Source organism: Mustela nivalis (genome assembly GCF_964662115.1).
Source record: "Mustela nivalis genome assembly, chromosome: 6".
Classification (NCBI taxonomy): domain Eukaryota; kingdom Metazoa; phylum Chordata; class Mammalia; order Carnivora; family Mustelidae; genus Mustela; species Mustela nivalis.
In genome coordinates this window covers 2,658,082-2,664,870 of record NC_139025.1, presented here as the reverse complement: position 1 = coordinate 2,664,870, position 6,789 = coordinate 2,658,082, and the positions used below count along the sequence as shown (strand labels likewise).

Below are 6,789 nucleotides of genomic sequence, written 5' to 3'. Positions count from 1 at the left end.
GATGAGTCAGCCAGTTAGGCCTGCAGATCTCTTTCTGTAGATGGGGCACACATTGTGTGCCTGAAGGGAGCAGTCAGGGAGGGCTTCCCGGAGGCAGGGTCAAGCTCACACCTCCTGTCTTCTGTCCTATCAGGCCACTCTGTGACGCACGCTCTCATGACGCTGAAGGCCCCAGCCACGGCTAGGAGGTTCCTAGAGCCCGGAGGGGACCTCAGATCCTTCTACTTTACGTCCTGCCTGCCCCGACCCCACCCTACCCCACAGGGCCAGTTCCCCACATGGGGACCCCTTGGCCCAGCGCTCCCCCGTGATTCCCAGGGTAGATGGGCCAACTCCCCAGCTCACACCTCCTTCCCCCACTCCATCGTCTGACCACCCCGCAGGTTCTCCAGTCGCGGATTTGCTCCGATCCTCCGGTCCCTCCCTGGGAAGGGCTGGGCCCTACTGGGGAGGTGCCCCGGCTTGTCTCCCTGCCCCTCCCCCATACGCTACCTGTGCTGCACCAGAGCAGTCTCGGGAGGCGGCCCATTTTCAGGAAGTGCTGCCTAGTGTCTAGCCTGAAGCCGTCGTGCTGCAGCACAGATCGGACCTGCTGGAGGATCACAGCCCCCCACCCCCCGGACTCTGTGATGTGTCCCCACTGCTGGGACTGCTTCCCTCTGCTTCCCAGACTGAAGATTTTGTTGGGCGGAGTGGTAATAAAATCTCTCTGGGGACCCCTCCCTAGGTCTGGAAGCCCAGCTCTGGTGGGTCCTTCTGGGTCCCAGGACTATGGGTATGGGTGGGGACTTGTGCCCAGGCTCTGCAGAGGGCAGCCTGAGGGTGAGCCTGGGTCCCAGGACTATGGGTATGGGTGGGGACTTGTGCCCAGGCTCTGCAGAGGGCAGCCTGAGGGTGAGGGACACCCAGCCAGCCCTTCCCAGGCCAGAGCGAGGGGTGTGTTCTCCAGCCCTGCACCGCTGTCCTGCCTCCCCCGGTGTGTGCAGGCTGCTCCCTCCTCCAGACGACCCCTGCCCCATGGCCTTTGGTCTGATCCTCACCTTCTCAAAGCTTGAGGCGCCTTGCTCCAGGCAGCCCCCACCCACACTGCCTCTGCTCGACTCCCCTGTACAGACTGGACCATCCCGTCTCTCGGGTCCTCCCGGCCCCTCCCAGTGGCTGGCCGCCTGCTGGGTGGGGTTTAGTCCAGCCCCTTGTGCCCAAGGCCCCTACCTGGAGAAGCATGAGGGGGTGACCTGTGCCTGCCCTAGGTGCCTGGTTGTGACAGCCTCGCGGGCGGGGGGGGGGGTGGTTCTCCAAGGCGGGTTGGACAGCCTCGAGCCTCGTCAGAGACCTGGCTGGGGCTGAAATCCGGTGTTTGGCCCCCTGGCTGATTCTCCGTCCAAACTATACGCAGTCCAGTGGGGCAAGAGCTCCCTGGGTGGCAGCCTGCTCTGCCCCCCACCCCCTGCCCCAACATGGTTCCTGACCCCTCCTGGCTGAGCATGGGGAGTGTGGGGGGAGGGAGGGGGCATAGGGGGTGGGGGGCTCCTCCATCCAGGTTCTCCACCACTGCCCATGTAACGATTCCCATCCATCTGTCCGTCTGTCTGTCTGTCCCCTGGGTTGGAGGCTTGGGAGAGCTGCGCCCAGCCTGAGGGTATGGGCCCTGCCGATGTTGGCCACAAGTGTGACCCCCAAGAGCCTGCCCTTAGCACCCACAGTGTAGCTGGGACCTCTCCCGGGTGGGCCGGGCTGGGGGTGGCTCTGCCTGCACCCCCGGGCTCCTCCGCCTGGTTCCCAGGCCCAGGCTGGCACCTTGGCTGGCAGCCTTCCAGATTCTCGCTCAGACACGGGTGTGCCTGGGCCTTGCACAACCAGGGAGCACCACATAAGCACGGCCGGGCCCGAGGAGCCTTTGCCCCACACCCTGATGAAGGCCCCATGAGTGGGGGGATGGGGGAGGAAGGGGGCTCCGGGCTTGGCGGTCAGAGGGGTGGCTGCTGGTGGGGGGGGGTGGGCAGGACGGTTGGATGGGAGCCTCGTGGAGTAGAGGAGGGAGGAGGCCGCCACTCAGCTCCCGAAGTGGTAAAGCAGCCCTGCCCCACTCCCCCGCCATGTCTTCTCTATCCCCAACCCCCTACAGCTCCCTGGAAGCACCCAGCCCTTGGGCTCTCCTTGCCAGGGGTTGGGGCAGAGCCTGCTGCTCACGGCCACTCAGGACTCAACGCTTATCTCAGACCCCGAAGAGCACCACATCGTGAAAGCTGTCGGGGCTCACGTCAGTCCACAAGGCAGCACCCTCCCAGAGCAAGTGTCAGGTGTAGACAGTCCCACGGGTCCCCAGGACGAGGACCCTGCTGGGGTAAATGGTCCCATGGCACCCCGGGATGAGGACCCTGCTGGGGTAGACAGTCCCATGGCACCCCAGGATGAGGACCCCGCCGGGTAGAAGGTCCAGCTGGGTCCTGGGTGTCCCATGGAGAGCACACGTTCATCTGATTTTCCCCAAGTGGGTGACGGACGGTGGGCGGGAAGCTTCCACGGCCAGGCAGGTTGGGGGAGCGCCCCGCCAGATTTTGCAGTGGGGGGAGGTCCCCATTCTTGGGCCCCTGCACAGTCTTGTGGGACACAGAGCCCAACAAGGGGCAGTTTCTGGACGGGATGTGTCTCTTGGAAAGCTGTGCAAAGTCACAGGTGCAAGTCTGGAAACTTCCGCAGAGCTGTTCTGTACCTTGGCAAGAGGCCAGTCTGCGTCTGTACGTCAGCTCCTCTGAGAAGCACGGAGTGGCAACAAGGCAGTAAAGAGCCAGTCCCCTTGGTCCCCAAGCACAACACATGAGGAGAAACAGCCACACGGGTCAATGGTAGAGGCTCGCCTTTTGCCACGCACTGGCTCTTCACGGCCCCGCTACACTCCCGAGGGCTCAATGGTTCATCTTCCTTCTCATTCCACAGCTGAAAAAGCTAAGGGCCAGTCCTGTGCTCAGGGTTGCACGTTGGCCCTGGGGCAGCCCCCCCCACCTCTGAAAAGTGCCCCCCGGGGGACACGGCATGGGGCCGGTGTGCAAGGCTAGGCGGGGCACGGGCTGGGTGGACGTGGGAGGCACCGTGAGCCCGTGGGGTCTCGGAGGACCCCAACTCCTTGGGGAGCCGCTCTGCTCACACCTCACCCCCCTGGGGGAGGCCTGGCTCCCAGCGGCCCCTCAGATCACCGGGATCCCAGGCTTATCTCTGGGAAACATTTCTCTCTGTCTCTCCCTTAGGCCACTGTCTGTGTTTACCCAGTATCTTCCATCATAAAGTCAGACTTCGCAGTCGGGCCCCCAGGTCACCCCGCTCCCAGCGGCAGTTTGCCTGACTTCACGGCAGGACGTTCCCTGGCTGGGCACACCTCAAGTGGGAGCCACAGCTTCAAGGACTTGTCACCCTTCCCTCCCCAGCCCCCTCGGATGCGGGACACCGTGACCCAGCTTTGCTGGACGAGGAGGGGGCATGGGGGGGGCGGAGTGTGTAGGGAGGGGGCTGCCCCCAACGGACAGGGCCGTGCCAGGGAGCTGGGGACAGGACAGGTGGGCTCCTCCCACCCCCGTGGTGATGGTGATGGGAAGAAATGACAGGGTCCACTCCTGTTCCTCGGTCACAGACCTCTGTGCCCTCCATGCCATCCCCCAGCACAGACGCCCAGGCCCTCGGAGTCAGCAGGGGTGTGCGGCGGGAGAGCTTTCGGACTGACAAGTGGTGGCCCCTCTGTGAGCCGGTGTCTCCCACGGCAAAATGCAAAGAATAAAACTTCTGCCACTCACGTGGCCGGGTTGTGACAGGCGAACCACACAGTGTGTGGAAATGCCTTATGTCTGTCATAACTTGGTGGCTGTGTCCTAGCTGGGGTCAGTGGGGGTGGGGGCCCCTGGGTTATGCAGACACTGGTCTTGGGGGCTGGGTGTGCGTGTGCATGTGTGTGTGTGTCCCGCGCGTGACCATCCTGAACCTAGCTGAGTGAGTCTGACCTGCCACACCAGGGGCTCAGAGTGAGGGCTGGGGACTTAAGCGACACCTCTCTCCAAACTTTCTTTCCTAAAGCTGAAACCCCCATTAGCCCCCATCTGCCCGCAGCGGGCAGCTCCCTGGAAGATCTCCCGGAGGCCGCAGCTGGCGGGCCCCCAGCATCTCCAGGTGACTAAGTGGGCAGGCCAGAGCGCATGGGGCTGGGTGACTCACGCTGGGGGCGCGGGGGCATGGCGAGGGCTGGTGGCCTGTGTGGGGGATGGGGGCAGCATGGGGCTCCCAGAGTGGGCCCTGGTGGGGGGGGGGCGTGAGGGTTCCGGGCCCCCCTCCTCACCCTCTGTGAAGAGCCGGGTCTGAGAACCAGGAACCGGCTGGACGCGTTCCTTCCCTGCCTCCGGCCTCCGTCTAGTTTCACTTTCTCTTTGTTCCCCCTCCCACGAAGCTCCCTTTGAAGTGAGCGGGGCCTCGAGGGGCGGGTCCGGCCCGCGTCCTCCCCCTCCCCACCCGGGGGCGTGCACGCGGCTCGGGCTCCTGCCGGCTCTGCGCCGCCCGCACCTGTCCCGGCCACCGGGCGGACCAGCTCGGCCGGTGTCATCCCCCCTCGCCCCCCGCGGTGAGTCTGGGCGCCCGGGTCCCAGGCCCGACGGAGCGGGTGTGGTCGCGGGGCCCGGAGCGCGGAGCCCAGGTGCGCCCCGGCCGGGCGCTGGAGGCGGGGACGCCGGGCGGGGCCGGGAGGCCGGTGAGTCAGGGCCACCCCCGCGCGGGCGCGCCGAGCAGGTACCCGGGCCGCGGACGACCCGCCGCGCGACCCGCCGGCCCGGGAGCCGCCTGGCCCGGAAAAACCGGTCGGGCCAGCGCGGCGCGGTCGCATTCCGGCGGCGGGGGAGGGCGGCCGCATGGCTTAAAAGGCGCCGCGGCCGCACGGACGCAGCCGCTGGGCCACGCGTGGCGCGGGCCGAGGGGACGCGCAGCCGGGGCTCCGGGGCTCGCGGGACTCGGGGCGGAGCTGGGGCGCGGGGCGCGGGGCGCGGCAGGGCGGCCGGGCTTTCTCTCCGCAGCGCGGCGCGGCGCACCGCGGACTTTCCCCGGCGCGCTGGGTGCAGTGGTTCTTAACAGTTCAACAGTTCTGTAGCGCAATTGTGAAATGTTTAGGACCACTAGACCCGGCGGGCCCGGCGGCGACAGCGACAGCGACCGGAACGACCCAGGCGCGGCCCGGGGACTGGGGCAGGGGCGCGCCGGCTGGGAGGAGCCCAGCGCCCCGCTGCGTGCGCCCCGGGCCGGACTGAGCCCCTCGGGTCCCAGCGCCCGCACGCCGGGGGCCGGGGGCCGGGGCGGGGGCCGGGGCCGGGCGGCGCCGGGCGCTGGGAACCGCGGGGTGTGGACGCGCCGGCCGGCCCACGCTCCTGGCACGGGGCCGACCCCGGGAACCCGCGCCGCGCTCCTGCGCCCGTGGGCCTCACCCTTCTCGAAAGTTCGACGAATTCCCACGGGGACCCGAGGGCGGTCTGAAGGAACGCGCCTGGCCCGGGGCTTCCCCGGAGCCGGGTTAGGGTGAGCCTGGCGGGCTCCCTGGGTGCCGGGGGGCCTGCGCCGCGTAGTAGACGGAGCGCAGAGGCGCCGAGGGTTGTGTGGTCCGAGGAAGGATTTGCGGGACAGAAACTCGGTGGGGAGGGAGTGGAGAGGCCACGCGCCAGGCAGGGGAGACACCGCAGAGCCGGGGAGGTGGGGGGGGGGGTTGCGGCCTGGGGTTCCATGGCCAGGTGGTGGGGGAGGTCTGGGAGAGTCGGTGGCAGGTCCTGGCGGCAGAGCCCTGGGAGCCGGCACTGGGAAGGGCTGACGCCTTTATTCCCACCTCCCGCGGGGACGAGGCTGACTGGCCGGTCTGGCCGCACCCTCCGGGGAGAAGAGAGCAGCGTCCCATCCCGGGGTCCCTCCTTTCTCCCCCCAGCGCTGAGGGGAGCTGCAGGGCAGGTGCGACGGTCTGGGTTTGAGGTCCACAAGGCAATGCCCGGCTTGGTGGCCTTAAGCCAGTTGTCTGTTCTGGCGGAGCCCCCAACCTGCGTCTGGGTGTGGGGGGTTGATGTGAGGACAGGAGCAGTAAATGGGGGGCTCTTGGCTGCAGGACGCTGTGGGAGCCCTGGCTGCCTGGTCCAAGGAGGAGGCTGTGTTCCTGGGAGGAGGTCCACCCTCCAGCCAGCACCTTCGGCTTTTGCCCCACAAACTGTTCTGGGGCCACCAAGCTCCAAGGAACCCAGAGGCTCTCAGCAGCTGTGCTGCCCCCTGACTGCCACAGTCAGTTGGGGAGCCTTAATTCTACAGTGTTCTCCCTGGGCCGTCTGCTATGAGACGGGCTCCCCTGCTGAGGCTGGGGGTGGGGGCTGGGAGGCGGTGCTCTCCATTCTGTGGCCCAAAATCATTTTGTACAGTGTGGGCGTTGACATTACAGAGTGATGAAAATAAATGTGTTTTCAAAGCTTCACCGTGTCCAGGGCTGGCTGTCCTTTCTTCCCCAGACCTCACTGGGGCCCGTCTCTCTGCCTTCCAATCCCAGAGGAATGGAAGCCAGGATGGTTGTGGGTGGGGCCTGGGCCTCACATTCAGCCTCGGCCCTGCCCCTGGCACTGTGGTCCCCCAGCAAGCCCCACAGCCGGCACCAACCCTCTCTTAGCAGGGAGGGACCTCTCTGGAACCCCGCAAACCCTCTCCCACCTCCCTGAGCTGGGCCCTGGGCCATACACCCTCCCTTGGGCTGAGAGCTGCTGCATCCCAGAGCCGAGCTGAGGAGAGCGCAGCTGCGCT

The 6,789-nt window shown here is 66.8% G+C and overlaps 1 long non-coding RNA gene across 1 annotated transcript; it reads left to right on the top strand.

Annotated features, from left to right (window-relative positions):
* The first annotated feature begins 4,217 nt into the window (after positions 1 to 4,217).
* Positions 4,218 to 6,469, top strand: LOC309866481. The gene is made up of 2 exons (XR_014312712.1): positions 4,218 to 4,600; positions 6,113 to 6,469. It is a non-coding gene; the product is annotated as an uncharacterized lncRNA (long non-coding RNA).
* The last annotated feature ends 320 nt before the right edge of the window (positions 6,470 to 6,789 follow it).